The 21,914-nt window shown below is 36.8% G+C and overlaps 1 pseudogene; it reads right to left on the bottom strand.

The window, feature by feature from the left end:
- Positions 1-638: 638 nt before the first annotated feature.
- LOC111745160 lies at positions 639-757 on the bottom strand (annotated as a pseudogene).
- Positions 758-21,914: the final 21,157 nt, after the last annotated feature.

Here is a 21,914-nt window from a genome sequence, read left to right as displayed (position 1 = left end):
TTTTAGAAATTGACAAGTTGATTTTAAAAATTTATGTGCAAATGAAAAGGACTAGAATAGCCAAAACAGTCTTGAAAAAGTAGAACAAAGTTGGAAGATTTATTCTACCTAATTTCAAGACTTACTATAAAGCTATAATGTCAAATAAGTGTGGCATTGAGGTAAGAACGGAGAAATATATAATAGAATAGAAAACAGAGTCCAGAAATATAGTAAATTGGTTTTTACAAATGTGCTAAAGCAATCCATTGGTCAAATAAAGGAAAGTCTTTTCTACAAATAGTGCTGAAACAACTGGATATCTGATGAGGGAAAAAAACTAAAACTTTGACTCCCACCTCAAACTATATATACAAATTAACTTCAGATGAATTATTGACCTAATAAAGGTAAAATGATGATGTTTCTAGAAAGGAAATTGCAATATATCTTCACAAACTTAAGGTAGACATATATTTTTATAGGAGACTCAGAAATTATGAACCATAAAAGAAGAAGTTGATAAATTAGACTTCATAAAAACTGAAAACTGCTATCAAAAAACACTGCTAGTAAAATGAACAGGTCAGCCACAGACTGTGTGAAACCATTCACGACATAGGTCTATAAAGGATTATATCCAGAATTTTTTTTTTTTACACCTACAGCACCTGGTCTTCTTAGGTGGTCTCCTATCCAAGTACTAACCAGGCCTGACCCTACTTAGCTTCTGAGATCAGATGGCATGAGGCTTGCTCAGGGTAGCATGGCTGTAGACGTATCCAGAATATTTACAGAACTTTATAACTCAATGATAAAATGGACAACCAAATAAAAATAGTAGAAACAAACATTTTATGAAATAAGATATAAAAATGACCAATACACATAAAAAGTACTAAATATTATTAATTACAAGTAAAATGCAAATTAAAACTATAATAAGAACCTACTATCCACCTGCTACAAGGGTTAAAATTTTTTAAATGTTATACTATCAAATGTTGGTGATGATGTGGAAAACTGATACTCTCATATGTTATAGGTATGAGTATAAAATGGTACAGCCCCTTTGGAAAACTCTTTAGTTAAACATATATGACCCTGTGATCCAGCAATTCCACTTCTAGGCATTTACTCCCCACCAAAAAAAAAAAAAAAAAATGAAAGCTTATTTCTGCAAAAGATCATACAATGTCCATGTCAACTTTATTTATAATAGCCCAGACTGGAAATAACCTAGATGTCTATCAACAAGTGAATGGTTAAACAAAATGATATATTCATGCAATGGAATACTACTTAGCAACAAAAAGAAACAAATCATTGATATATGCAACAATGTAAATGAATCTCAAAGTCATGTTGAAAGAAGTCATACATGAAATATAATTTTATTTATCTACATTCTAGAAGAGGCAGAACAAAAATCTAGCAATAGAATTCAGAATAATTCTTACTTGGGTTGTTGGAACAGAAGATGAAGAATCCTGGAAAGAGTCATAAGAGAACTTAATGGGTTGATGAAAAGTTTCCAAATCTTAATTGGTCTGGTTATTATATGGGTATACATTTGTCACACTCTTCAAACTCTGAGATTCATACATTTACTGTGTGTCAGCTATACATCACCAAAATAGTGAAAAACTAACATCTCTTAAATAACTACTAAACTGAACCATTTTACCATGTTTATAATAAGTGCCAGTAACTTTTGTTAAATATATCAAATTTACAAAAGATCTAGAATTTACTGCACTTATACAAGCTTTTTCCTACAATTCCAACAGATGAAGTTAATAGATAATAAACTATATACTGCAATTAAATATAAGCAGCAAGACTCAGAAGCAAGATCACTGTGAGAAAGTCTCTTCAAGAAATAATTTCAGTAGAACTAGATGATGCAGGTAAATTCAGAGAAAAAGACTGGGATGAGAGCATCAATTAAACAATGACATTTCTAATCTGCCCATAAATTTTATCATTATTTACATTTCATGTTTTCTGTATTAATACTGTAGGAAGATTAAAAGGATATAACTGAATCGTTAACTGTAGGAAGATTAAAACGAAAGGATATGGAGTGATCATTTAAATTTTTCGAAGAGCAGTCTGCTGATGAACTCTACATGATTTGGGCAGATCACTCTTCCTGTAGTTAGATCTGGCCAATCTAAAGACGCAATTACACCCTATATTCTTGGGTTTGCATAAAGCTGGGTTTATTTGCAACCCTTCTTTCTTCCCTCCTCCTGGGAGATAAAGGCCAAGAAATGAAAGGTTATTTTCTGCTTGAAAGGTCTTGTAAGAAGAACTTGATAGTTTCACACAGAGGTGCCCCATTCATAATCACAACACTTAACAATAAACTGGCTGTTCAGAGCTGCTTTAAATTCAAATGGGAAGACTACCAAATATCTCCAAAGCATTTCTAACCCCCAGTCTCCTTTAAAAATCAATTGTTTTCAATACCCCTCCTTTTGTTTCTATAGCAAACAGCAGCACAAGATAAACAAAGTGAAAAATCATACAGCATAGATGCTCTGTGCAGATCCTGGATAAAGAGAGCTGCAAAAGTATTCATTCACAACCAATTTCTAACACACAATGCACGACAACAGATTATACCATGTGTTATACCACAAGGTCTCATAGCTGCACAAATCTTTAGAATATGACTCTTATCCCAAGGTCATCCTGATCTTGTGAACAGGCATTCTACCATATTACTCGAACTATCCTTGTAACATATACTTTATACCATGTACTCTTTGACTACTCGTGCAAAGTATAGCACAATAAATTGAAGAAATATAATTTCAATTGGCATAATTTATGCACAATTTCCTACTAAACTCAAATAAAGAGATGATTTTCTAATATATTCTTTCTCTTTAAATCAGCAATCAGAAAGTATATTCCCAATACAGCCTAAATGAGGCATATTATTACAACAGAATTATTGCAAAAGGTTCTTTGCATGTAGTCATACTGGCTTAAAACGGCAAGGAATCTGTGGCTCACTAATAAATGCATGGTAATCACATATTTTCTTATTTTCTAGAGGACTTCATGGATTAATTTTAAATGTCCTCTACACTTAAAGGTGATTAAAAGCCAAATACTGCAACGACCATGTAACAATGCATTCTATGGTTAATGTGCTGTGGTTACTTATAGTGAGATGTTTTGAAATATATGAGAAATCCAGAAAACAGGAAACCTTATTGAAACTACAACTTCTTTAGTCTTGCAACAATCAGGCCACAAAACCTAATGCTATTTGAGGTAACACTCGTAACTTTAAATTCCCCTTACCATCTCCAGTCATATAACTCCTACTTTTCTTTCTCTTGTTTCTCTTTAATGTTTCACTTTCTACTTATTCTATTTTGTTTTTTATTCATTTTTCTCCTTTTCTGCCTATGTTTTAAGATTGCTTGTCAGAGAATTGTTACGTATTATGTTCTCCCTTGTGGCCATCTCAGCCAGAGAAGAAGGTGAACTTGAAATATTTTGATCCTGTGCATCCTGATTTATTAATTCATTCTTTTATTTTATTCTTTTATGTAAAAATGTAAGTATTATTAGGTAAATAACATGACCTCAACAATTCTACACAACTGTCTGGCCAGAAAGTCTGTAAGTCTAGCTGCTTGCACATGGCTGTATTCTTCTTGTGTCTTCAATTTGTTTTTTTCTGTGCATACTTAAGAAAGGTTATGTGTGTGACTCAGCTTCATATCCCATGTACCTCACGTGGTGCCTAGCATACAGTAGTGGCAAACAGATTTATGTTAAATAAATGTGTTTACACTTGTCCTGAATGTTTTTAATATGACAAGTTCAGTGTAACCTACTAATCATTGTATCTTCTTCCTCTTTAAATGGTTCAGTCTTTTAAAAGAAATATATTCAACTTTACCACATTATTCCTCATTATAATTGTTAGTGTGAGCTCCTCTTTTCATATCTATATTGACAAATTAGTATCCATACTTTGCAAAATCTGATCATCTTTTAAAATCTTTTCTTCTTTCTTGTATACAAATCAAGTCTGTTGAGTTTATTGTTGCTTGTCTATTTTATTTTAATGGGAATTATATTCTTTTAATTTTTACTATATATAGTATGTATCTTCAAAGATCAGAAGCAATATATAAATTCTTCTTTTTAGCATACATTGTAAATATTTAGCCAGCAATATCTCAATTGAAATTCTTACATGAATTCAATAGCCATAGACCATTATAAACCCAGGAAAATCATATTGTTCTATGTGGCAGGTTGTTAGAAAGGACCTAAGAGAGCTTTACCTAAGGGGCCAGGGACATTACTATGCATTTGTCTATTTAACCTTGATTCAAGCAGTAAGAGCATTGTGAGCATTTCTATGGAAGCTGAACTACCCAACATAAAGCCTAGTAAGATAATAATAAAAATCCTCATCCACCTCTACAGGCCTCTTAACACCTGACACCTAGTGAAGATGCCTGTGGTACCCGACTACCTACTCCCTCCTCACATACTTATTGTTACTTATGCCAAGGTCCATGAACCATTCTAAAGATACTGTCCACCCTTTAATATCCCGTACAACCCTAACTTGTGCACAGCTGAGCCATCAGCAGCTAAGGAAAAGGTTCTAAGAATAGCTATTCATGGTTTAGACATAGGATGCAACATGAAGACCAAAGGGCATCAAAAGAATGAGGACTCAAAGAGCAGAACACTAGAGTGAGGCAGAAAGGCTCTTGAGAGAAAAGGAAACTTTGAGCCATGGCACTTTTACAAGGGACTGAGACAAGTGACCCTGCTTATCTACTCAGAGGACTGCATCCTTTAATTAGTTGTCTCAGAAGGAAGAATTTGTGATTCTGAGGCTATCACAAAGGGCAGGTAATATTCAGATACATCTGTTAAGTATCCTGAAGACCTTGGAGTGTTCAACTAGAGAAACAATTTGGGAGGAAGGAAGGAAAGAAGGAAGAAAGGAAGAAAGGAAGAAAGAAAACGAAAATGCTAATCCTGGTCAGAGACTGACTCTCTGGCTGTTTGCATTCACCTAGATACAATTTAAGTGTATATAGGTCATTTTTTACCATGTCTAGTCTATTTCTATATTGAATTCCACATAATGTTGTATTTCTAAGGACTACGAAGTCTTTGTTTTATGATAATATTAGAATTACACTCTTCCTTCCAAAACTGTGCATGCCAAGACAAATACTGAATATAAGTCAAGCACAGACCTAAATTTTTATGATTTTGCATGCAGCCCACTGAACACATAACCAATAATTCCAGTGACAATAACACCAGAGAGAGAGAGAGAACCTGACAATAAAATGTCGTTATATTTCTTTTCAGGCATATCTAACATATTGTGTGTGTATATATATGTATATATACACACACTATATATATATATACACACACATAAAGTAATAAAACATACAGTATATACTTTGATTACTTAATAATTCATCATATTTGGCATTTAGCCTTTCTAATTATTAACCTTTTAAATAATACTGGGATAAACATCTTTTTATATATATATAAATGATCTATCTCTGATTTTTTCTTTAGAAGCAATTTCTAGAAGTAGAAATGAGCACTAAAAGGCATGAATATATTTACGTCTCTTTCCATATATTGTGAAATACTTGCCAAGAAAAAATGATACCAATACATGCTTTGATCAGTAGGCTTTGAGAGTATTTAACTTAATCTCCTCCTTAATCTTATCAGTTTTTAACATTTCCGCCAAGTCAGAGAGCCAAAAAAAAAAAAAAAAAAAAGATAGATTGTGGTTTTCTTTAACCTATCTTTTAAATTTTTTTTGCATAAGTAAAAAAGTAAACTATATTTATAATTATTTTATGGTGTTTCTTTTTTAAAATCTGTTTTTCCCTCTAAACTGTAAATTCCAATGAAGGCAGGTACTATGCCTATCAGAGCCTAGCACAGGGCCTGGAACATAATAGGTGGTCAAAGTTGTTCATTGGACCATAAATAATTGATTTTTTATTTATAACAGCTTTTGTATATCAGCATTTTTGCTTGACTTGAAATGACAGATTCTGTCCTTGACCAATTCTAATCAGGCTCTTCTGAGTCATCTTCTTGACTAGGCCTCAACCTTGACCTTTGAAACTACAGACTCTTAACACAAATGATTTTATTCATCCCTCTCTCCCCACATTTAAAGGACTTAAACAAACACTAATATAATTTCTAACAGTTCCAGGCCATGTTTCTATGATGATCATAGCCCCCCTTAAAGTACCTGCTTGAGAAAGCTCAGGCTGCCCAAAGAATTTACTGTTTGTTCTAGCTAAGGCCTGATGATAGGCCACTGACCAATCTTTATTAGGGTGTTTACTAAAAGGGGCTTACAACTGTAAATCCTTTCTCTGTCTCTTTGAGATGTATATGAATCTCATAACTCAGAAGTATCTTTCTTTCTCAAGGACCTGAAAGCCATTCCATCCCTGAAAGGGAAGGGCCTGTGTATCTCAGCTTTTGTGGGAGAATAAAGCTGACCCTATCATCATTTACACTGACCAACCCTTTGTAATTTTTCACACTTCCCCTACTCCGCTGAGCTACCACTCACTCCCCTCACTACTCCCTCATTCTCTCTTCATAACGCCCAGTCACCTCTGTAAAAATTAAAGTTGATTCAGTTCATGCTGAACCCTCTTCCCTACTGCAATTAGTATATTACTGATTAAAATCTGTCCTTCCCACAAGAATCTGCCTTTATTTATCTTTGACAGGAGCTTATCCTTGACTTCTCTACCATTTCAGCTAATATTCAGCTAATAGCAAACCAAATATTCTAATGAAATTAGTTATATATCTGCAGACAGTTTTATGACAAGGGTACCAACCAACTGACGTTTTATGTGTGGTTGGGTACTTTTTTTTTGTTTGCATCTCACCAGAAGCATTGGGCTTATTTATGGTTATAATTTGAATAACATGTTAGACAACTAGCTCCTAGCACAAAAACCCACAGGCCTTTAAAAGCTGTAAAATATTTTATCACATGCCTAAAATTTTACTATCTGTCTGTTAGTTTATGTCAAAAAGTTGATTATGTATTTCAACTGAAAAGGTATCAAATCTCATAACCACTTTGTTAAATATTCTCCAAATTTTAAATACTCATTGTTTTCTACATTTGCCTCTATGTTTTAATAGTTCATAGGTAAATACTAAGAATGGCTACCATCAGTGGCTGTCAACAGAGTCTCAAGCTCTCTTCAAGAGCTCCATGGACTTTCCCTCAAAACCTACCAACACAGTAAAATTGATATTCGTAAAGATAAGGAAACTGAGGCTCAAAGAGATTCCATAAATTGCAAAGATCACAAAGCCTGTAAATAATGGAGCCATGATTTGAACCATGGATTGTTTGACTTCAAAATCTGTGTTCTTTCTATTGTACTTTACGACCTGATTGGATATACTCATACATAGATTTGGGGCTCTTTCATACTTCTCATCCTTAATAACTAACATACAGTCAAAACAAAAGCGAATGTGAGGGAAAATTATACTCAGAATAAATATTGTAATTATAACGAAAGAAAAAAGAAAGAGAAGAAAACAGTCAAGCTGTGGCAAAGCAAACTCCAAAGCAATCAAGAGGCTTCTAAACCTTGAGTTTTCTTTAAATGAGCTATATTCATTCCTCTGAAAACTCTAGCTTTAGAAAGAAGGTGGCATACTGTGGGAAGACCGAGGAAATTAAACTTTTTTAATCTTATTGATTCTTATTTCTTTCATTCCATCTGTTTCCTTGGCATGGTGAAGGGGGTGACGATCAACGCAGAGTAAGTCAGCTCTGTCAGTCAGAAGATAGAAGCTGACAAACCAGACACAGGCTTGGGAAGGCCTTCCACGAGGGGAAGAATCTGTGCCAGATGACAGGACTCACAGAGAGTCTGACAAAATGTTGCAGACAATCAGGAAGAGTCTGATCCAGATTTCATAGATAATAAGCAGGCTCTTTTCTGTGTGCATGCGCATAGATTTGAATATTTCTGGTAAAGTGCCTCATTTTTGCATAGAACAGAAAGTATATCACAGGAAAAAAATATAATAAAGGGGCAAGAAGAAGGGTCAAAAATAAAAGAAAAACAAACAACTAAATTGATAGTATAGAAATCTTCAATATTTTGAATCCATAGAGTATAATATAATAACATGAGAGGAAAATGCTTCAGAAGTTAATATTTCTAATATTACTAGAGTGAAAATACATTGGAATTTCAGGAGTTTTCTATAGTTTAGGACCTTCTTTAAAATCATACAGCATTCATTCAGTTGATGTTCCATCATAAAGAGCACATTGTATAAGGTGATCTCTAACATAAACTGTAAGATAGCCATAAAAAATGATGATTTTGTGCACAAAAGAATCTGAATCAGATCACTAGTCAGTCTTGTGATTAATTTCTATAAAGATATATAGATTCCATTTATCCTCGTGAAGAGCTTCATGCAAAAGGGCTTCTACTCTGACAGAGAAAAGACTAAAATGGAAAAGCAGTTCATCAAAGAAATTCATTTTGTTGGGAGCCAAGAGATCCATATATGGCAAGGCTGGAAAGTGAATCAGTTTTACCATTTTGTTGCTCCCCACACTCCCCCACTCCCTTGCCAATTAAGCTACTATCATCAACAAAAGGCATAATGTTATCTCTTCACCTGCTTTCTCCTGGACTTGAAGACTCTCATCAAAACAGACTAGAGATATCAAAAACTGTAATCCTCTAAAAGCACAAGACTGTCTTTAAAAATCCACATGCAAATAATTTGATTGTAAAACCTTTTGGACTCAACCCTTGTAATTCAACCAGTATGGTTGAATTATGTCCCTCGAAAAAAGAAAAAAATATATATGTTGGCGTCTCAACCCCCAGTACCTTAGAATGTGACCTTATTTGAAGACAGGGTTTTATAGAGGTGGTAACATGAAAATGAGGTCATTAGGATGGGCCCTAATCCAATATGACTGATGTCCTTATAAAAAGGGGGAAATTTGGACATAGAGAGTGGTACTGCATAGAGGGGATGCCATATGAAGAGACACAGAGAGAACTTGGTTATCCATCAGCCAAGGAGAGAGATCTGGAAGAGCTCCTTCCCTCACAGCCTTAAAGGAACCAACCCTGCCAATACCTTGACTTTAGATTTCTAACTTTCTGAACTGTGAGACAATATGCACCTATTGTTTAAGGCACCCAGTTTGTGGTACTTTGTTATGGTGTCCTAGCAAATTAAATTAGATTTTAGAATCTGGAAGTAGAGTGCTTCTGTAATAAATAGCTAAAAATGTAGAAGTCCCTTGGAATTGGATAATGAGTAGAAGCTGAAAGAGTTTTCAGGTACATAAAAGAAAAATCCTAGAATGCCTTGAAGAGAGTGTTGCTAGAAATGTGAATGTTAAAGGTGCTTTTGGAACATGTTAAAGAAAAGTAGAGGAAAGGTGGTCCTTCTTGTAAAGCAGTGGAGGGTCGGCTGAACTGCGTTCTGTGGAATGGAAAGTAGAACTTATAAATGATGCACTTGAATATTTAGGTGAAGAGATTTCTAAGCAAAGTTTTGAAAGCACAGCCTGCTTTCTCCTTGCTTCTTAGAGTAAAATGCAAGAGGGAAGAGAAATATTGAAGAAACAAAAAGAATCACAACCTGAAGACTTAAAAAATACTCGGCCTATCCATGTTGCAGAAAATGAAAGCATGCTCTGGAGAAAACTCCAAGAATGTGGCTAGACAACCATTCGCTAAAGAGATTAGGCATGTATCTTGCGGATCCAATCAACCATTTCAGCAGAAACAGCACCAGCCTGGACTGACAGGGACAGAACCAGGACAAAATGAAAGAATGCTGTCAGACCATTGGGACTCTATCAGCAGGAAGTGGGCTGATGGAGCTATTCAGCCGTGAACATGTGTTAATGTTCAAGAAGGGAAAAGAATGACCTCAAGGGCTTTCCGGAACCTGGTGGCCACTACTACCATGGATCTAGAGGATAGGGGTGGGTGAAGGGCGGATTGTCTCCTCCTCAGCTCCAGAGGGCAGGGCCACCTCCTCCATTTAACATGGCAAAACTAGCCTCATGGACATTCTCAGCTCCCTTTCCTGACTTCCCTGTTTCTATGGTCTCACTTCCAGTAACCCAAGTTCAAACTGTGTCATCAGTGACTCCTTTCCATTTCTTCAGATTCAATTAGGACCTGGTTCTATTGATTTTTCCACTCCTCACAATCATTACTCTTGCTAAGGATCGTACTTTTAGTATGATAAAAAAAAAAAAAAAAAAAACATTCTTAACCAGTTTTATGACATTGTACAAAGAATTTTCTGTGGTTTATGTTTTTTAATCTTTGTAACAGTTCAGTGAAATGACTTGCTATTCATATTCTTTTTACAGGTAAAGAAATTGAGGCTCAGCAAGGTACCAAATGGCTATGTTTGCCCAAGATCACACAGTGATGGAGTGTCAGAGGAGGGACTTGAATCAGATCTTTCTAAGTCCTGAACCACATTCGGAATAACTGATACACTCCCTCCTTTAAAACATCTCTCATATTTGTTTCTTCCTTTCCATTCCCACTGTTACCAACCTCGGTTTCATAGTCCTTCACCCTTTTATTATGGCAAAAATCTCCTTACATTTCTCCCTACCTCCTGTCTCTCCTCTTTCCAACCTGTCTTTTTTTTTTTTAATCTCATCAAAAAGAAAACTGTCTATAAGTCACCCCATAGCTCAAAAAACTTTCTGTGACTTCTCATTGCTGGTAGAATAAAGCCAAAATATCACAGACTGGCATTTCACAATATCTTTACTCATCATGCCACCTGTTAAAAATGTTGCCCATCCTAAACGCCCAGTCCTTTGTGAAAATTTATCTGTTAAACCTTTATCTGAGCATTTCACTTGGAAAAATGTTTTTCCTCCTTGAAATTCTACCATATGTAACATCATCTAAATCAACCTCAGGCTTAATATGTCGACCAGAGACTGAAATCATACCTTCCCTCAAAATTTCCTCTCCCAGTTTCCTGTCTACCTGCCAACTACTTAACATTCACTTAAAATTCTAATGCTGCCTTTGACTCCTCCTTCTTTTTATGTTGTCTGCTAGATTCTATTGTCTCTTCTGCCACTAAAGGTCTCTCATTCTTTCCTTTCCTTTTCATTGTCACTATATCAGTTTTCTTTTCTGCTCTTTGGACTTGAGAACGAAAGAGAACTACCACTGAATTAAACATCTACCCCCAAATGAGCAAAGATTGATAGAACAGAGGGCCAGAGGAAGAGTCTCAGGAGAGAAATGATAACAGCTTATATGCAAAGATGTAGCCTAGAGAGAATGAAGAACAGAGAAAATAAAATATACATCAACTGGGGTTGGGGAATGAAGAGAAGGAGTAGCGACGGGAAGTGCTCGAAGATGAAGAATTTGAGGACAGAAACGAAGGTCCCAGAAAGGTGGCTGGGATTGTGAATCAGATCCCTTTAATTTACTTTTGGAAGATAAGAAAGTTTTCCACTCTTTTTTAAATCACAGTAGTTCCCCCATATCTGTGGGAAATACAATCCAAGCCTCCCAGTGGATGCCTGAAAACTGATGGTACTGAACCCCATATATATTACGTTTTTTTCCTCTACATATGTACTTATGATAAAACTTAATTTATAAATTAGGCATAGTAAGAGATTAACACGAATAACTAATAAAATAGAGCAATTATAACAATATACTGTAATAAAAGTTATGTGAATGTGACACATCTAGTAAAATAAGAGTTACTTGACCCCGGCATTGCGATACCACAGCAGTCAATCTGATAACCCAGATGGCTACGGGGTGACTAACAGGTGGGGAGCTTCTACAGCATGTAGATGATGGACAAAGGGATGATTCATGTCCAGGGTGGAGCGGAGCAGGATGGCATGAGATTTCATTAGAATGATGTGCAATTTAAAACTTATGATTTGTCGATTTCTAGAATTTCCCATATTAATATTTTTAGATCATAGCTGACCATGAGTAACTGAAACCTAGAAAGCAAAACTGAGGATAAGGAGTGGGGCTACTGTATATTTTGACTGTTAATGCTACGCTCTTCTGACATAGCTGTCTTCTCTGAAGGTGGATAGTTTTTTTAAGCACTACCTTCTCTACAACTCAACTCTCAAATGTCTACTAAAACTACTCTGCATGACATTTGAAACTCTGAACCAATGGCTCCAACCCACTGCCCCTGCTGCCCTCACCCCGGGTCCTATCACTGTGCTCCACCAATCGTTTTCCTCTCCATGTGTCTTCACCCATGCTTCTCTCCCTCTGAAACTGCCCGTCTCCAACCCTGCCTCTCAAAATCCTCTGCATTCTTCAGGTCCTAAGGAAAACGCCATCTGTATGATTCATCTGGAAATGCTCTTGCTCCTCCTTTGAACACAAACAATACTTTGTTTTTTATCTTTTTAACCGTGTTTCTTTTCTAGCCCTGCTTGTCTCAAATTGGAATATTTACCCATCTACCTTCTCACCAAAATGTGCACAGCCTTGAAAGTAAGAACTATGCTTTGCTTATCTTGATATATCTAACCAGATATCTTACACATAGTAGATAAGTAGATACCCTATACATATTTACCAAAGCAAATGGCATTTAATCCCACTGGCCTTCTTTATTTTTGCCCTGTCAGGCAAGGAGGTGAGTTGTCCGCAAGGTTTTTGTATGGGAAAGCTTCTCATGGAAAATCTTAGCCTCTTTGTTATAGATGAAGCATCAATTAAAAAGCACAAAGTGACACAGTCTGAACCTAGAATATATCCTGGGGCCCAGACCAAAGAAAGAGACAAATTTAAAGTTGTACAAACCAACAGTGGGAGGACCGTCTATACTTAGTGACTAGTCTGTCAGAGTGAAAAACCTCAAGTGGGTTGTAAATATAGGGTTGATTCTTTGGGAGATTTTTCTTCTATTTGCTGATTCAGCTCCTACAATCAAGAGATTTTGTTGTTGTTCAATTTTACTTAAGGCAGACTAAATCAACTGATTCCATGTTTATTTCTGATTTTTGGTTTTTTTTTTTCACCTTGGCTAACCTCTGTTTTACAAGGGCCTTTCAGTTTTAATGATCAGAAATATGCTTTTATCCTTTTTATATTTTTAAAGTCATCTACTTCTTTGCTTATATCTTCTATGGAAATCCAACTAATTTGTTACAAATGTGATTTTTTATTTTTAAATTTGCAGGAATCCACAAGCCTTCTAACATTCTGGCTCATGATAGTGATGGATTTTATTCCCAGCGTTCATTAGTGTCCACTGTGAATTCATGTCTATGCAACATGTAGATGACTCACTGGTTGGTACCAAATGGTTGTTTAACATTTTATATTCTTAAATATACCATTGTAACTCCTTTCATGATTCTTGCTCTCTAGAAATAGAAAGTAATATTGAAGGTACATCTTTCAAGGGACTGCTCATTTCAGAAAATCCAGATGATCCAGTGTTTATTTATGTACGATGACCTTAAATGGGGAAATTAACAAAACAACAATGATTAAAGTTTCCCAAGCCTTCCCAAGCAGAGCTTTTACAGGCTTTCTTCTAGAGCTACATGATATGGTCATTAGGCATTTAGGGGAATAATTATAAGAGTAGACAAAGCAGACCAGCACTCCCTGCTGCTGAAGGTCTAGGCCAAAAAAAGAAAGAAAAGAAAAGGAAGAGCCCTTTTGGGTGGACCATATATTAATCATCAGCAATCTATGTTCTTGTTGAACAATTGTTGACTTTCCTACCCTTCACCCACATCCCCCAAAAACAATCTTCCAAACCTAAGACTCTGTCTTTGACAATTTATCCCTGTTGCAGGCACCCACATATGACACACACATACACACATTCACACAAGTTTTTCTTTCATATTTGGATTTGCAGAAGGGTCAGAGGAAAAGGAAAGACTTAAAAAAAAAAAAACCTTCAGTAAGTTTGATCTAAACAAAATGGTTATTCAAATGGGTCCCCTACTAATTTCACAAAGATGCGTGATAATATCCAACATATGGCTTTAACTATGTTTTTTAATATTAGAAATTGAATGCACATTTTAAGACACAAGTTTTGCTGATATGCTGTTGATAATATAGGAGAACTATTTTCCATTTGTTTCTAATTATCTTAAAGACAGCCTGGGGATCATTTACTCATGGTTTAAGAGCACTCAGATAAGTCCGCAGATGCGACAGGCGGGCATGTGTGTCAGCTACTGCAGTGGGGCTGCGTGAGGGTGGCTTAGCCAAGACTATCCTCTTAAGTCTGAAACCACTAGATACGGTTCCTAAGGTCAACCAGTACTGAAAAAATAAAATCCTTCTTTTGTCAACATTCTTAGGGTGTGGGCTCTGGAGCCAGACTGCCTGGCTCCACCATTTAGCTAGCTGGGTGACCTTGAGCAAGTTAGTTAACCTCTCCTTGCCTCAATTTCCTCATCTGGAAAATGGGGATGTGCCTACATCATATGGCCATATCATGAAGATTAAAACACCCAGAATGTTGCTCAGAACATAGAAAGCACTTGATAATTCATCTGGACCCAGTGTAGTTTTGCTTCATCTCTCTCTGCCTCCCCATCCCTAACTCCTTTCCCTGAACCTTGCCAGTAAGATTTCCTCCAGTTCTTCCAACATGTTCTCCCTCACTCTCCTGGAGCATTTTCTCCTCTTCTGGCTAACTCACACTCCTCCTCCAAATCTCAGGGCAGATGGCACTCCCTCCAGTCTGAGTTAAGTGGTCCTCACTTATATGCTCGCAGCTCTCTGGATTTCTCCTATATGCTGTGTATAACACATCATTTTAATGCTCATTTATATACCCCACTGGACATTAAACTCTGAGGCAGGAATTAAATGTTTTGTTCAGTGTTGCAATCTCTCCTTGCAATTGCTTTGCACTGAAACTAACTGGATTTTTTTTTTTTTTTTTTTGTGAACTAGAAAAAAAAATTTTCTTTAGTGTACCCACCTAGAGTAGATAACAATGCAGAGGAAGTGGGGGAGAATTACATGCTTACTCAAGAGCATTTTTAATTATAATTCTTCTTGAGAGTTGATGAACCCTTTCAATCTGAAAATTCAAGTGTTTCTTCAGCTCAGGGATTTATTCTTTGCACATACGCACAAGTTCATACACACCTGTATGGTCCTACACATGTACACACTCTTCATTTCCATTTCTCCCCTATTCTCCTTCAGTAATGATTATTGTTTACTTACTAGATCTCCTAGATTTGTTTTATTTATTATCCCATCTTTTCAGTCATGATTTTCATTTCTTTCACTTTATTTCTTTGCTATGTGTTTGAAATTGCTTCCCTATTTGATCTTACAGATCGCTTGGTGGCATAGATTCTTCTTTCCCTTCCACTTGTGAATTGTTTTAATTTGAAAATTATGGTTTGATTGTTCTCATCATTTCCTAAAGTATTGCTAAAACATTTTCAATTTTTGTTTTGTTTTATTTTTCAAGTTCTGTTCTACTTCTTTAAATCTTCCTCCACACATGGCAGCTCAGTCTGTCTTCTTCAAGTAACTGAGACCCCTTTGCTGGCTCCTATCAGTTCACGTCATGGAGTGGGTCCATCAGTAGCATGCAGCTCAGGCTTCTGGAGTCCGGGGCAGTGCTAGACTGGCAGGCTGTGAGAGAGAAGGTTGGAATGTCTTCTCCAGGAGACTGATCATGCAGTGCCAGCAGCCAACTAGGGCCTCTGCGCTGAGAGCAGGGGTCTCATCCAGCAGCAATAGGATCTGCTTTCTCCTCCCCCGGCTCCAATGGCAAGTCTCCCCACCTCCAGTGGCACTAGAAACATTGGCTCTCCGCATCTGCGACAATTCCTCTCCAGGTCCGGATCCCAGGCCTGAGGAGGTCCAGTTTCCAACAACCTGAGTATATCATGTAGAGTTCCCAGAGGTAGATGGAGGACATGGGCATGTGTTCAGGCTGCCATCTCCCATATTTTATTTTAAAATTATCTGAGGAGATGAAAATTGGGGAGGACTATGACAAGCCTTTTATATTAAAGAAACATTTTTTTGCACTCAAAAATGTTGGAATGCTCAAAGTTAACCAATTAGGAGCAATTTCCAATTTTTTAAGAAAAAACTACAAAATCAAAACTTCTCTGAAGTTTAATAAGATATCCTGTAAGATACCCAAATTCATATGGGAAAAATTAGCCTCAAAGCTTGATGTACTCTTTGAAATATAGCATGGCTGTCCCTGAAACACCGAATATCAATGCGGTGTAGTGATTAAGAACATAGACTCAGGGTTTGTTACTTATCATCATTGCCTCAGTCTCATTATCTGTGAGACGGGGTTCATAATAGTACTTACCTCACATAGTTTTGTGAAGGTTAAATGAGTCGATATTTGAAAAGTGCTTAGAATAGTACCTGGCGTATAATAAATACATGTTTGTTAAATAAAATTAACTAAAATAAAATGAATCCAAGATCAGCGTTTAAAGCTGCAAACACTGTAGGGAATTTTTAATATACAGAATATCATTGAATTTTTTATCTTTAAAAAATATCTTTGTCATCAAAATGGGTTCACCACTGCCTATTTTTTAATTTATTTTTTAACATTTTATTGTAATTTCTTTTCACTTACAGTTGACATACAATATCATTTTATATTAGTTTCAGGTGTACGGCATAGTGGTTAGAGATTTATATAACTTATGAAGTGATCTCCCTGCTTGGTCTAGTGCCCACCTGGCACCATGCATAGTTATTACAATATCATTGACTATATTCCCTATGCTGTACTTTACATCTCATGACTAGTTTGTAACTACCAATTTGTACTTCTTAATCCCTTTATCTTTTCACCCAGCTCCCAACCCCCTCCCATCTGGCAACCATCAGTTTGTTCTCTTTATCTATGAGGCTGTTTCTGTTTTGTTTGTTCATTTATTTTGTTCTTTAGATTCCACATATAAGTGAGATCATATGTTATTTGTCTTTCTCTGTCTGACTTATTTCACTTAACATAATACCCTCTAGGTCCATCCATGTGGTCTCAAATTGTAAGATTTGCGACAGCAAATATTCCATCCAATGGTCTATTGATGGGTACTTAAGTTGCTTCCATATCTTGGCTATTGTAAATAATGCTGCAATGAGTATAGAAGTGCATGTATCTTTTTGAATCAGTGTTTTCGATTTCTTTGGATAAATACCCAGAAGTGGAATTGCTGAGTCATAAGGTAGTTCAATTTTTTTAAGTTTTTGAGGAACCTCCATACTGTTTGCCATAGTAGCTGTTCCAATTCCAACAATGCACAAGGATTGACTTTTCTCCACATCCTCACCAATACTTGTTTGATTTGTTGATGATAGCCATTCTGACAGGTGTGAGGTGATATCTCACTGTGGTTTAAAATAGCATTTCTCTGATGATTAGTGATATTGAGCATTTTTTCATATGTCTATTAGCTATCTATATGTCTTCTTTGGAGAAATTCTATTCAGGTCTTCTGCCTATTTTTAAGTGGATTGTTTGTTTTTTTTAATGTTGAGTTATGTGAGTTCTTTATAAATTTTGGATATTAACCTCTTATCTGATGTATAACTGGTATATATCTTCTCTCAATAGGTTAGGCTGTCTATTCCTCTTATTGATCATTTCCTTTACTGTACAAAAACTTTTTGATACAGTTCCATTTGTTTATTTTTTGTTTTCCTTGCCCAAGGAGATATATTAGAAAAAAATGTTACTAAGAGCAATGTCAGAGAGTTTACTGCCTATGTTTTCTTCTAGGAGTTTTATGGTTCTGGGTCTTACATTTAAGTCTTTAACCCATTTTGAGTTTACTCTTGTATATGGTGACAAAAGGTGGTCTTGTTTTCATTTATTTGCATGTATCTGTCCCAGTTGTCCCAACACCATTTATTGAATAGACTGTCTTTACCTCATTATATATTCTTCCCTCCTTTGTCATAGATTGACCATACAGGCATGGGTTCACTTCTGTGCTCTCTATTCTTTACCACTACTTATTTAAAAATAATTCTCTGATAGATGCAGCAAGGATTATGGCATTATAGGCAGTCCTGGAATGCCAAGAGTTTCCAATGAGAAGAAAGACAAGGAAAGAAGTGAATATTTTTACTTTACAATGTTTACTTGAGGCATATGTTTTCATATGAACTCTGCTACTTTCAATTTTATGGTAGAATAACATAGTTATTGCTATTTATTAGCTAATATTAGAAATAGCGTAAAGTCATGTTTTAGAGATCTGTATGTCCTCAAGACTCAGTAGAGGTATATTTTACACTCAGGAAGGTTGAAATGCTCAAAGTGAAAACCAATTAGAAGCAACTTCCAATTACTAAGAGAAAACTACAAAATTAAGCATGCCCATTTTTTAGTGTGCCCCACACATTCACACAGTTGCTCAGTTAGATTCTAACAGAAATGTACATGCCAATGAACCATTTTGCTGTCCCTTTCCTACCTCTGAGGTCACAAAGATCAGACGAGGAGAAAATATTAGCATCTGAACAATGACAGAAATGCCAAAAGTCATGGCAATTAAAAACTTTTATAATAATAAATAATAAAAGCTAACATTTTTTATTGTATCTTGATAATCATTTAAATGCACTATTTCATTTGATTTTCTAATAATTAGGGTTTTGTATTTTATTTCTCCAATTACCACTTAGCTCTTAGGTTAGCTATGTCTCTTCCATTCCTAAAGGTCAGGAAACAAAAGAACTGAGTCCTTTTAGTTCAGTTTTAATAAATTCGATGAACCAAATGACAACAGAAGTTTGGGATAAAAATGTGTTTCTGATCCATGCAGAAGAGGATGTTAAGTGGCACAGCATAAATAGTTGACTATGATCCACTGAATAAGCTTCAATCAGCTGAATAATTCACACAAAACATTCAGCTTGATCCAGACAACCAAGGACAATGTGGGATTTCATCCTACTTGATCCAGAGTGGAAGCAGAGACTCATTATATTTATCATCAGCCTTCTATGTTACTTAATGTCATGTGGAATCTAGTTCAAAGATAATCATCTAGTAACATTTTTTAAGAGCAGCTGAGGCTCATGCATTGGAGAGAAAACAAATGTATATGACACGCAGAGCCAGGGAGGAGGTTGAGTCAACCGCAAATTTGGATTTTCAAATCTACACCATTGCCCAGGTCCTGACCCTAACCTTCTGTCTCCCACTGGCAAAGAGAATCAGAGCATTCTGCCTCACATAACACGAGAAGCCACTCTGCTGTGCGAAATCCCCATCAATTTTGCAGAGGTTTTCTGCCATCATCATAGTCCAGGTAGGCAGTTGTCACAAAGCATTAGAGCTGAAAGAGGCTGACAGCATAACTGCGGGCGAGCTCCGGGCTCAGCCCGGTCCAGCACCTGCCGCCTGCTCAGGCAGGAGTGTCCTCTGTCAAGACACAGCCTGGCAAGAGGCTTCAGGAATCACTTTGTATCAGTGCCCTTCATTGACAGCACACTGGAGGGCAGCCTGTCTAGCAAAAGCAGGACAGAAACCTTTGCCAGCCACCTGCCTGCCCCCATATGGTGGCCATTTAAAAACTCGTCACTTTTATAAAGAAGCTCTCGAATTATTCATTCATCAAGGGCAGTTTTGACTGGCCCAACTGCCTCAATGCATGATCTCCTGATTCTGTGATTTGAAGAGCTTAATTTGGATGTTACTAAGGGAGAGGTTGCTTAAGTACACCTGGGTGAGCAAGTCAAGTCCATTCTACGTTCTGGGCTCTTGCTGACACCCCCGATGCCCAAGGAGGGTATTCCTGAGGATCAAGAGTGACTTCATACACAGGTGGAGTCCAATGACAAGCCCAGGAGCCTCCCTCCCAGCCCATGAAGGAAGCGTTTGAGCAAACTGTTAATAGGGGAACAAGAGGGGAGACTCTGTTCAGAAACCATAATGAAAATGAAAGGCACCTGAATGTTCGCCCAAGAGATCAACAGATATCAGAAAATTTAACAATGGAAGGGTACTTTAAAGGGGCCCAGAAATCCATTACTACTTGCATACCTGTCAAAATTCTATTAATATATATTTTTTAATTAGATTCATGAGATAATGTAGGTATATGGCCACATTTCAATGGACATGCCGAAATTTTCTTCTGACTACCCCCCCCATTATCATCTAAACTCCACAAGATTAGGGGGACTTGTCTGTCTTATATACCATTGTAACAACAAGGCCTAAACAGTACTTGACATAGAGGAGGTGCTCAATAAAATTTAGTAGAAAAATTGAACAAATAAATGCAAAAATGAATGAATGAATGAATGAATGAATGAATGACATCTGGAGTAAAGCACCAGATGTTTTATGACACGGTTTCTCAATTTTTTTGCAGGTGTTGTGATAGAAGGGATTGAGTGAAGTTGAGTGATGAGCATAATAAATATTTTTAAAATTTTTTAAAATTTTATATTAGTTTTGGTACATTTTGGTTGAAAGTTTAAAATTCAAAAGAAAAGAACCTGTAATAAGAATGAATAAACTAGGCACCTGAGAGATGGATGGGAGTCTCCGCTGACTGAACATGAGGCTCATTGTACAGTCCCCACCCCACGAAGGAGAGGCTTTGATATAGCAAGTAGGTAAGAATTTATATCCTATCTACTAAAACTGGCTGCTAATGACCAAGTTATTTTTCCTCACTCTTGTCCTTCCAACCTCCTCTATTTCTCTTTTGTCACCTTTGCTTAGAGGATCTCCACTCTGAGGCTCTCTTTTAAGATTGAGCTCCTTCCATTGAACTGACCTCTAGCTCCATTTGGGGGTCCCATGAACCCCCAAACACAACAGTCCCAAACTGAGCTCCTGATCATCCTCCCACACCAGCTCCTCCACCACAGTCCTCCATTTCAATGAAGGCATCGATATCACCCAATCCAGAAATCTGGAGACATCCCAGATCCTTCTCAGAATCTATCTCACATGCCACAGCCAATCAGTCACCAAGCCCAGTGGATTCTAAGTCCTTAACATCTCTCACTCCCATCCTCTCCTCGCCTTTACTATAAAATCTTAGTTTAGGCTTGCATTATCCTCACTAAGATTATTTGCAATAGTCTCTCACTGATTGCCCTGCCTCCAGTTTTGCCTGAGTGATCTTTATAAAATGAAAATATGCATGTTACCTCTCTACTTTAAAACCTCTTCATGGCTTTCATTGTCTCATGGGCTATGGCGGAGTCTCTGTTGTATGGCCTAGAAAAGCCTTTGTGATCTAGTCATCATCTTACCTCTCAGCAAAGCATTTCCTTCGCTTCCTCTGCTTCAGCCATGTGAGCTATACAAGGTTTCTCAGTGAGCAAGATTGTTTCCTCCATGGGGCCTCAGCAATCCCTGATGCTTCATCCTGTAATCCAATGTGCCACTTCTGCCCCCAACAGCAGGTGAGTCAGGCCTTGAAAACAGAAGATAACGCTCCCCTCCTCCAGGATGCTAAAATGGGGAAGGTAGCAAAGGAGAGAAACTTGTTTAATACTGGGACTCCTTACTATGAAACCCTATCTGGTACATTAATCCACAGAAGGTTTGATATTCTTGAGTTTAGGTGTGAGACAGTATTGGTCAAACCCTCATTATTTCTTACCTGCACCAGAAAAATTCCTTCTGAAGTGTCTTACCTTCAGTCCTTCTCCTAATCCATTCTCCATACTGCTGTCAACCATCTTCCCAAACCTCAAATAGGTTTACATCAGACTCCTGCTTAGAAGCCTTCAAGAGCTCCCAGTCTTCTATCTGATTTGTTAGAAAGTCTTCTCTATCTCCCAGTGCCATGCGTGGCACACTCAACA

This window comes from Pteropus vampyrus, unplaced genomic scaffold (assembly GCF_000151845.1).
Source record: "Pteropus vampyrus isolate Shadow unplaced genomic scaffold, Pvam_2.0 Scaffold146, whole genome shotgun sequence".
NCBI lineage: Eukaryota > Metazoa > Chordata > Mammalia > Chiroptera > Pteropodidae > Pteropus > Pteropus vampyrus.
The sequence above is the reverse complement of the archived record's forward strand: the minus strand, read 5'-3'. Positions and strand labels throughout refer to the sequence as shown.